Consider the following 12,461-nt stretch of genomic DNA (forward strand, 5'->3'; position numbering starts at 1 on the left):
ATGTGATCACACACCAGCTGCATGATATGCTGCGTGTGATCACAAAACAGCTGCATGTTACATTGCAAGTGATCATACACCAGCTGCATGATACGCTGCATGTGATCGCACACCAGCTGCATGATATGATGCATGTGATCACACATCAGCTGCATGATATGCTGCATTTGATCACACAACAGCTGCATGACACGCTGCATATGATCACACACCAGCTGCATGTTACGCTGCATGTGATCACACAACTGTTGCATGATACGCTGCAAGTGATCATACACCAGCTGCATGATACGCTGCATGTGATCATACACCAGCTGCAAGATACGCTGCACGTGATCACACAACAGCTGCATGACACGCTGCATGTGATCACACACCAGCTGCATGATACGCTGTGTGATCACACAACAGCTGCATGATACGCTGCAAGTGATCACACACCAGCTGCATGATATGCTGCATGTGATCATACACCAGCTGCATGATACGCTGCATGTGATCATACACAGCCATATGATATGCTGCCATGTGTTCATGCACCAGCTGCATCTTACGCTGCATGTGATCACACACCAGCTGTATGATACGCTGCATGTGATCACACATCAGCTGCATGATATGCTGCATTTGATCATTCACCAGCTGCATGATACGCTGCATGTGATCACGCGCCAGCTACATGATACGCTGCATGTGATCACACAACAGCTGCATGTGATCACACACCAGCTGCTTTATACGGTGCAAGTGATGACACACCAGCTGCATGATACACTGCATGTGATAATACAGCAGCTGCATGATATGCTGCATGTGATCATACACCAGTTGCATGATACACTGCATGTGATCATACGCCTGCTGTAAGATAAAGTCCAAGTGATCACACAACAGCTGCATGATATGCTGCATGTGATCACACACCAGCTGCATGATACGCTGCATGTGATAATACTCCAGTTGCATGATACGCTGCCTGTGATAATACACCAGCTGCATGATACGCTGCATGTGATCACACACCAGCTGCATGATACGCGGCATGTGATAATACTCCAGCTGCATGATACGCTGCCTGTGATAATGCACCAGCTACATGATACTCTGCCTGTGATCATACATCAGCTGCATGATACGCTGCATGTGATCACACAGCAGCTGCATGACACGCTGCATATGATAACACACCAGCTGCATGTTACACTGCATGTGATCACACAACTCTTACATGATACGCTGCAAGTGATCATACACCAGCTGCATGATACGCTGCATGTGATCACGCGCCAGCTGCATGATATGCTTCATGTGATCACACAACAGCTGCATGTGATCACACACCAGCTGCTTTATACGGGGCAAGTGATGACACACCAGCTGCATGATACACTGCATGTGATCATACACCAGTTGCATCATACGCTGCATTTGATCATACACCAGCTGCATGATACACTGCATGTGATCATACGCCTGCTATAAGATAAAGACCAAGTGATCACACAACAGCTGCATGATATGCTGCATGTGATCACACACCAGCTGCATGATACGCTGCATGTGAGCACACCAGCTGTATGATACGCTGCATGTGATCACACGCCAGCTGCATGATACGCTGCATGGGATCACACAACAGCTGCATGTGATCACACACCAGCTGCTTTATACGGTGCAAGTGATGACACACCAGCTGCATGATATGCTGCATGTGATAATACTCCAGTTGCATGATACGCTGCATGTGATAATACACCAGCTGCATGAAACGCTGCATGTGATCACACACCAGCTGCATGATACGCTGCCTGTGATAATACACCAGCTGCATGATACGCTGCATGTGATAATACTCCAGTTTCATGATACGCTGCCTGTGATAATACACCAGCTGCATGATACGCTGCCTGTGATAATACACCAGCTGCATGATATGCTGCATGTGATAATACTCCAGTTTCATGATACGCTGCCTGTGATAATACACCAGCTGCATGATACGCTGCCTGTGATAATACACCAGCTGCATGATACGCTGCATGTGATAATACTCCAGTTTCATGATACGCTGCCTGTGATAATACACCAGCTGCATGATACGCTGCCTGTGATAATACACCAGATACATGATACTCTGCCTGTGATCATACATCAGCTGCATGATACGCTGCATGTGATCACACAGCAGCTGCATGACACGCTGCATATGATCACACACCAGCTGCATGTTACACTGCATGTGATCACACAACTCTTACATGATACGCTGCAAGTGATCATACACCAGCTGTATGATACGCTGCATGTGATCATACACCAGCTGCAAGATACGCTGCATGTGATCACACAACAGCTGCATGACACGCTGCATGTGATCACACACCAGCTGCATGATACGCTGCAAGTGATCACACACCAACTGCATGATATGCTGCATGTGTTCATACACCAGCTGCATGATACGTTGCAAGTGATCATACACCAGCCATATGATATGCTGCATGTGTTCATGCACCAGCTGCATCTTACGCTGCATGTGATCACACACCAGCTGTATGATACACTGCATGTGATCACACATCAGCTGCATGATATGCTGCATTTGATCATTCACCAGCTGCATGATACGCTGCGTGTGATCACGCGCCAGCTACATGATACGCTGCATGTGATCACACAACAGCTGCATGTGATCACACACCAGCTGCTTTATACGGTGCAAGTGATGACACACCCGCTGCATGATACACTGCATGTGATAATACAGCAGCTGCATGATATGCTGCATGTGATCATACACCAGTTGCATGATACACTGCATGTGATAATGCGCCTGCTGTAAGATAAAGTCCAAGTGATCACACAACAGCTGCATGATATGCTGCATGTGATCACACACCAGCTGCATGATACGCTGCATGTGATAATACTCCAGTTGCATGATACGCTGCCTGTGATAATACACCAGCTGCATGATACGCTGCATGTGATCACACACCAGCTGCATGATACGCGGCATGTGATAATACTCCAGCTGCATGATTCACTGCATGTGATAATACTCCAGTTTCATGATACACTGCCTGTGATAATACACCAGCTGCATGATACGCTGCCTGTGATAATGCACCAGCTACATGATACTCTGCCTGTGATCATACATCATCTGCATGATACGCTGCATGTGATCACACAGCAGCTGCATGACACGCTGCATATGATAACACACCAGCTGCATGTTACACTGCATGTGATCACACAACTCTTACATGATACGCTGCAAGTGATCATACACCAGCTGCATGATACGCTGCATGTGATCACGCGCCAGCTACATGATACGCTGCATGTGATCACACAACAGCTGCATGTGATCACACACCAGCTGCTTTATACGGTGCAAGTGATGACACACCCGCTGCATGATACACTGCATGTGATAATACAGCAGCTGCATGATATGCTGCATGTGATCATACACCAGTTGCATGATACACTGCATGTGATCATACGCCTGCTGTAAGATAAAGTCCAAGTGATCACACACAAGCTCAATGATATGCTGCATGTGATCACACACCAGCTGCATGATACGCTGCATGTGATAATACTCCAGTTGCATGATACGCTGCCTGTGATAATACACCAGCTGCATGATACGCTGCATGTGATCACACACCAGCTGCATGATACGTGGCATGTGATAATACTCCAGTTGCATGATTCGCTGCATGTGATAACACTACAGTTTCATGATACGCTGCCTGTGATCATACACCAGCTGCATGATACGCTGCCTGTGATAATACACCAGCTGCATGATACGCTGCATGTGATCACACACCAGCTGCATGATACGCTGCGTGTGATAATACTCCAGTTGCATGATACGCTGCATGTGATCACACAACTGTTCCATGATACGCTGCAATTGATCATACACCAGCTGCATGATACACTGCATGTGATCATACACCAGCTACAAGTTCCACTGCATGTAATCAGACAACAGCTGCATGACACACTGCATGTGATCACACACCAGCTGCATGATACGCTGCGTGTGATCACACAACAGCTGCATGATACACTGCAACTGATCATACACCAGGTGCATGATACGATGCATGTGATCATACACCAGCTGTATCATATGCTGCATGTGTTCATGCACCAGCTGCATCATATGCTGCATGTGATCACACACCAGCTGCATGATACGCTGCATGTGAGCACACCAGCTGTATGATACGCTGCATGTGATCACACGCCAGCTGCATGATACGCTGCATGGGATCACACACCAGCTGCTTTATACGGTGCAAGTGATGACACACCAGCTGCATGATATGCTGCATGTGATAATACTCCAGTTGCATGATACGCTGCATGTGATAATACACCAACTGCATGAAACGCTGCATGTGATCACACACCAGCTGCATGATACGCTGCCTGTGATAATACACCAGCTGCATGATACGCTGCATGTGATAATACTCCAGTTTCATGATACGCTGCCTGTGATAATACACCAGCTGCATGATACGCTGCCTGTGATAATACACCAGCTGCATGATACGCTGCATGTGATAATACTCCAGTTTCATGATACGCTGCCTGTGATAATACACCAGCTGCATGATACGCTGCCTGTGATAATACACCAGATACATGATACTCTGCCTGTGATCATACATCAGCTGCATGATACGCTGCATGTGATCACACAGCAGCTGCATGACACGCTGCATATGATCACACACCAGCTGCATGTTACACTGCATGTGATCACACAACTCTTACATGATACGCTGCAAGTGATCATACACCAGCTGTATGATACGCTGCATGTGATCATACACCAGCTGCAAGATACGCTGCACGTGATCACACAACAGCTGCATGACACGCTGCATGTGATCACACACCAGCTGCATGATACGCTGTGTGTGATCACACAACAGCTGCATGATACGCTGCAAGTGATCACACACCAACTGCATGATATGCTGCATGTGTTCATACACCAGCTGCATGATACGTTGCAAGTGATCATACACCAGCCATATGATATGCTGCATGTGTTCATGCACCAGCTGCATCTTACGCTGCATGTGATCACACACCAGCTGTATGATACGCTGCATGTGATCACACATCAGCTGCATGATATGCTGCATTTGATCATTCACCAGCTGCATGATACGCTGCGTGTGATCACGCGCCAGCTACATGATACGCTGCATGTGATCACACAACAGCTGCATGTGATCACACACCAGCTGCTTTATACGGTGCAAGTGATGACACACCCGCTGCATGATACACTGCATGTGATAATACAGCAGCTGCATGATATGCTGCATGTGATCATACACCAGTTGCATGATACACTGCATGTGATCATACGCCTGCTGTAAGATAAAGTCCAAGTGATCACACAACAGCTGCATGATATGCTGCATGTGATCACACACCAGCTGCATGATACGCTGCATGTGATAATACTCCAGTTGCATGATACGCTGCCTGTGATAATACACCAGCTGCATGATACGCTGCATGTGATCACACACCAGCTGCATGATACGCGGCATGTGATAATACTCCAGCTGCATGATACGCTGCCTGTGATAATGCACCAGCTACATGATACTCTGCCTGTGATCATACATCAGCTGCATGATACGCTGCATGTGATCACACAGCAGCTGCATGACACGCTGCATATGATAACACACCAGCTGCATGTTACACTGCATGTGATCACACAACTCTTACATGATACGCTGCAAGTGATCATACACCAGCTGCATGATACGCTGCATGTGATCACGCGCCAGCTACATGATACGCTGCATGTGATCACACAACAGCTGCATGTGATCACACACCAGCTGCTTTATACGGTGCAAGTGATGACACACCCGCTGCATGATACACTGCATGTGATAATACAGCAGCTGCATGATATGCTGCATGTGATCATACACCAGTTGCATGATACACTGCATGTGATCATACGCCTGCTATAAGATAAAGACCAAGTGATCACACAACAGCTGCATGATATGCTGCATGTGATCACACACCAGCTGCATGATACGCTGCATGTGAGCACACCAGCTGTATGATACGCTGCATGTGATCACACGCCAGCTGCATGATACGCTGCATGGGATCACACACCAGCTGCATGATATGCTGCATGTGATCATACATCAGCTGCATGATACGCTGCATGTGATTATACACCAACCATATGATATGCTGCATGTGTTCATGCACCAGCTGCATCATACGCTGCATGTGATCACACACCAGCTGTATGATACGCTGCATGTGATCACACATCAGCTGCATGATATGCTGCATTTGATCATTCACCAGCTGCATGATACGCTGCATGTGATCACGCGCCAGCTGCATGATACGCTGCATGTGATCACACAACAGCTGCATGTGATCACACACCAGCTGCTTTATACGGTGCAAGTGATGACACACCAGCTGCATGATACACTGCATGGGATAATACAGCAGCTGCATGATATGCTGCATGTGATCATACACCAGTTGCATGATACACTGCATGTGATCATACGCCTGCTGTAAGATAAAGTCCAAGTGATCACACACCAGCTCAATGATATGCTGCATGTGATCACACACCAGCTGCATGATACGCTGCATGTGATAATACTCCAGTTGCATGATACGCTGCCTGTGATAATACACCAGCTGCATGATACGCTGCATGTGATCAGACACCAGCTGCATGATACGTGGCATGTGATAATACTCCAGTTGCATGATTCGCTGCATGTGATAACACTACAGTTTCATGATACGCTGCCTGTGATCATACACCAGCTGCATGATACGCTGCCTGTGATAATACACCAGCTGCATGATACGCTGCATGTGATCACACACCAGCTGCATGATACGCTGCATGTGATAATACTCCAGTTGCATGATACGCTGCATGTGATCACACAACTGTTCCATGATACGCTGCAATTGATCATACACCAGCTGCATGATACACTGCATGTGATCATACACCAGCTACAAGTTCCATTGCATGTAATCAGACAACAGCTGCATGACACACTGCATGTGATCACACACCAGCTGCATGATACGCTGCGTGTGATCACACAACAGCTGCATGATACACTGCAACTGATCATACACCAGGTGCATGATACGCTGCATGTGATCATACACCAGCTGTATCATATGCTGCATGTGATCATGCACCAGCTGCATCATATGCTGCATGTGATCACACACCAGCTGCATGATACGCTGCATGTGAGCACACCAGCTGTATGATACGCTGCATGTGATCACACGCCAGCTGCATGATACGCTGCATGGGATCACACACCAGCTGCTTTATACGGTGCAAGTGATGACACACCAGCTGCATGATATGCTGCATGTGATAATACTCCAGTTGCATGATACGCTGCATGTGATAATACACCAGCTGCATGAAACGCTGCATGTGATCACACACCAGCTGCATGATACGCTGCCTGTGATAATACACCAGCTGCATGATACGCTGCATGTGATAATACTCCAGTTTCATGATACGCTGCCTGTGATAATACACCAGCTGCATGATACGCTGCCTGTGATAATACACCAGCTGCATGATACGCTGCATGTGATAATACTCCAGTTTCATGATACGCTGCCTGTGATAATACACCAGCTGCATGATACGCTGCCTGTGATAATACACCAGATACATGATACTCTGCCTGTGATCATACATCAGCTGCATGATACGCTGCATGTGATCACACAGCAGCTGCATGACACGCTGCATATGATCACACACCAGCTGCATGTTACACTGCATGTGATCACACAACTCTTACATGATACGCTGCAAGTGATCATACACCAGCTGTATGATACGCTGCATGTGATCATACACCAGCTGCAAGATACGCTGCACGTGATCACACAACAGCTGCATGACACGCTGCATGTGATCACACACCAGCTGCATGATACGCTGTGTGTGATCACACAACAGCTGCATGATACGCTGCAAGTGATCACACACCAACTGCATGATATGCTGCATGTGTTCATACACCAGCTGCATGATACGTTGCAAGTGATCATACACCAGCCATATGATATGCTGCATGTGTTCATGCACCAGCTGCATCTTACGCTGCATGTGATCACACACCAGCTGTATGATACGCTGCATGTGATCACACATCAGCTGCATGATATGCTGCATTTGATCATTCACCAGCTGCATGATACGCTGCGTGTGATCACGCGCCAGCTACATGATACGCTGCATGTGATCACACAACAGCTGCATGTGATCACACACCAGCTGCTTTATACGGTGCAAGTGATGACACACCCGCTGCATGATACACTGCATGTGATAATACAGCAGCTGCATGATATGCTGCATGTGATCATACACCAGTTGCATGATACACTGCATGTGATCATACGCCTGCTGTAAGATAAAGTCCAAGTGATCACACAACAGCTGCATGATATGCTGCATGTGATCACACACCAGCTGCATGATACGCTGCATGTGATAATACTCCAGTTGCATGATACGCTGCCTGTGATAATACACCAGCTGCATGATACGCTGCATGTGATCACACACCAGCTGCATGATACGCGGCATGTGATAATACTCCAGCTGCATGATACGCTGCCTGTGATAATGCACCAGCTACATGATACTCTGCCTGTGATCATACATCAGCTGCATGATACGCTGCATGTGATCACACAGCAGCTGCATGACACGCTGCATATGATAACACACCAGCTGCATGTTACACTGCATGTGATCACACAACTCTTACATGATACGCTGCAAGTGATCATACACCAGCTGCATGATACGCTGCATGTGATCACGCGCCAGCTACATGATACGCTGCATGTGATCACACAACAGCTGCATGTGATCACACACCAGCTGCTTTATACGGTGCAAGTGATGACACACCCGCTGCATGATACACTGCATGTGATAATACAGCAGCTGCATGATATGCTGCATGTGATCATACACCAGTTGCATGATACACTGCATGTGATCATACGCCTGCTATAAGATAAAGACCAAGTGATCACACAACAGCTGCATGATATGCTGCATGTGATCACACACCAGCTGCATGATACGCTGCATGTGAGCACACCAGCTGTATGATACGCTGCATGTGATCACACGCCAGCTGCATGATACGCTGCATGGGATCACACAACAGCTGCATGTGATCACACACCAGCTGCTTTATACGGTGCAAGTGATGACACACCAGCTGCATGATATGCTGCATGTGATAATACTCCAGTTGCATGATACGCTGCATGTGATAATACTCCAGTTTCATGATACGCTGCCTGTGATAATACACCAGCTGCATGATACGCTGCCTGTGATAATACACCAGCTGCATGATACGCTGCATGTGATAATACTCCAGTTTCATGATACGCTGCCTGTGATAATACACCAGCTGCATGATACGCTGCCTGTGATAATACACCAGATACATGATACTCTGCCTGTGATCATACATCAGCTGCATGATACGCTGCATGTGATCACACAGCAGCTGCATGACACGCTGCATATGATCACACACCAGCTGCATGTTACACTGCATGTGATCACACAACTCTTACATGATACGCTGCAAGTGATCATACACCAGCTGTATGATACGCTGCATGTGATCATACACCAGCTGCAAGATACGCTGCACGTGATCACACAACAGCTGCATGACACGCTGCATGTGATCACACACCAGCTGCATGATACGCTGTGTGTGATCACACAACAGCTGCATGATACGCTGCAAGTGATCACACACCAACTGCATGATATGCTGCATGTGTTCATACACCAGCTGCATGATACGTTGCAAGTGATCATACACTAGCCATATGATATGCTGCATGTGTTCATGCACCAGCTGCATCTTACGCTGCATGTGATCACACACCAGCTGTATGATACGCTGCATGTGATCACACATCAGCTGCATGATATGCTGCATTTGATCATTCACCAGCTGCATGATACGCTGCGTGTGATCACGCGCCAGCTACATGATACGCTGCATGTGATCACACAACAGCTGCATGTGATCACACACCAGCTGCTTTATACGGTGCAAGTGATGACACACCCGCTGCATGATACACTGCATGTGATAATACAGCAGCTGCATGATATGCTGCATGTGATCATACACCAGTTGCATGATACACTGCATGTGATCATACGCCTGCTGTAAGATAAAGTCCAAGTGATCACACAACAGCTGCATGATATGCTGCATGTGATCACACACCAGCTGCATGATACGCTGCATGTGATAATACTCCAGTTGCATGATACGCTGCCTGTGATAATACACCAGCTGCATGATACGCTGCATGTGATCACACACCAGCTGCATGATACGCGGCATGTGATAATACTCCAGCTGCATGATACGCTGCCTGTGATAATGCACCAGCTACATGATACTCTGCCTGTGATCATACATCAGCTGCATGATACGCTGCATGTGATCACACAGCAGCTGCATGACACGCTGCATATGATAACACACCAGCTGCATGTTACACTGCATGTGATCACACAACTCTTACATGATACGCTGCAAGTGATCATACACCAGCTGCATGATACGCTGCATGTGATCACGCGCCAGCTACATGATACGCTGCATGTGATCACACAACAGCTGCATGTGATCACACACCAGCTGCTTTATACGGTGCAAGTGATGACACACCCGCTGCATGATACACTGCATGTGATAATACAGCAGCTGCATGATATGCTGCATGTGATCATACACCAGTTGCATGATACACTGCATGTGATCATACGCCTGCTATAAGATAAAGACCAAGTGATCACACAACAGCTGCATGATATGCTGCATGTGATCACACACCAGCTGCATGATACGCTGCATGTGAGCACACCAGCTGTATGATACGCTGCATGTGATCACACGCCAGCTGCATGATACGCTGCATGGGATCACACACCAGCTGCATGATATGCTGCATGTGATCATACATCAGCTGCATGATACGCTGCATGTGATTATACACCAACCATATGATATGCTGCATGTGTTCATGCACCAGCTGCATCATACGCTGCATGTGATCACACACCAGCTGTATGATACGCTGCATGTGATCACACATCAGCTGCATGATATGCTGCATTTGATCATTCACCAGCTGCATGATACGCTGCATGTGATCACGCGCCAGCTGCATGATACGCTGCATGTGATCACACAACAGCTGCATGTGATCACACACCAGCTGCTTTATACGGTGCAAGTGATGACACACCAGCTGCATGATACACTGCATGGGATAATACAGCAGCTGCATGATATGCTGCATGTGATCATACACCAGTTGCATGATACACTGCATGTGATCATACGCCTGCTGTAAGATAAAGTCCAAGTGATCACACACCAGCTCAATGATATGCTGCATGTGATCACACACCAGCTGCATGATACGCTGCATGTGATAATACTCCAGTTGCATGATACGCTGCCTGTGATAATACACCAGCTGCATGATACGCTGCATGTGATCACACACCAGCTGCATGATACGTGGCATGTGATAATACTCCAGTTGCATGATTCGCTGCATGTGATAACACTACAGTTTCATGATACGCTGCCTGTGATCATACACCAGCTGCATGATACGCTGCCTGTGATAATACACCAGCTGCATGATACGCTGCATGTGATCACACACCAGCTGCATGATACGCTGCATGTGATAATACTCCAGTTGCATGATACGCTGCATGTGATCACACAACTGTTCCATGATACGCTGCAATTGATCATACACCAGCTGCATGATACACTGCATGTGATCATACACCAGCTACAAGTTCCACTGCATGTAATCAGACAACAGCTGCATGACACACTGCATGTGATCACACACCAGCTGCATGATACGCTGCGTGTGATCACACAACAGCTGCATGATACACTGCAACTGATCATACACCAGGTGCATGATACGCTGCATGTGATCATACACCAGCTGTATCATATGCTGCATGTGTTCATGCACCAGCTGCATCATATGCTGCATGTGATCACACACCAGCTGCATGATACGCTGCATGTGAGCACACCAGCTGTATGATACGCTGCATGTGATCACACGCCAGCTGCATGATACGCTGCATGGGATCACACACCAGCTGCTTTATACGGTGCAAGTGATGACACACCAGCTGCATGATATGCTGCATGTGATAATACTCCAGTTGCATGATACGCTGCATGTGATAATACACCAGCTGCATGAAACGCTGCATGTGATCACACACCAGCTGCATGATACGCTGCCTGTGA

Source organism: Carcharodon carcharias, chromosome 28 (assembly GCF_017639515.1).
Source record: "Carcharodon carcharias isolate sCarCar2 chromosome 28, sCarCar2.pri, whole genome shotgun sequence".
NCBI classification, from domain to species: domain Eukaryota; kingdom Metazoa; phylum Chordata; class Chondrichthyes; order Lamniformes; family Lamnidae; genus Carcharodon; species Carcharodon carcharias.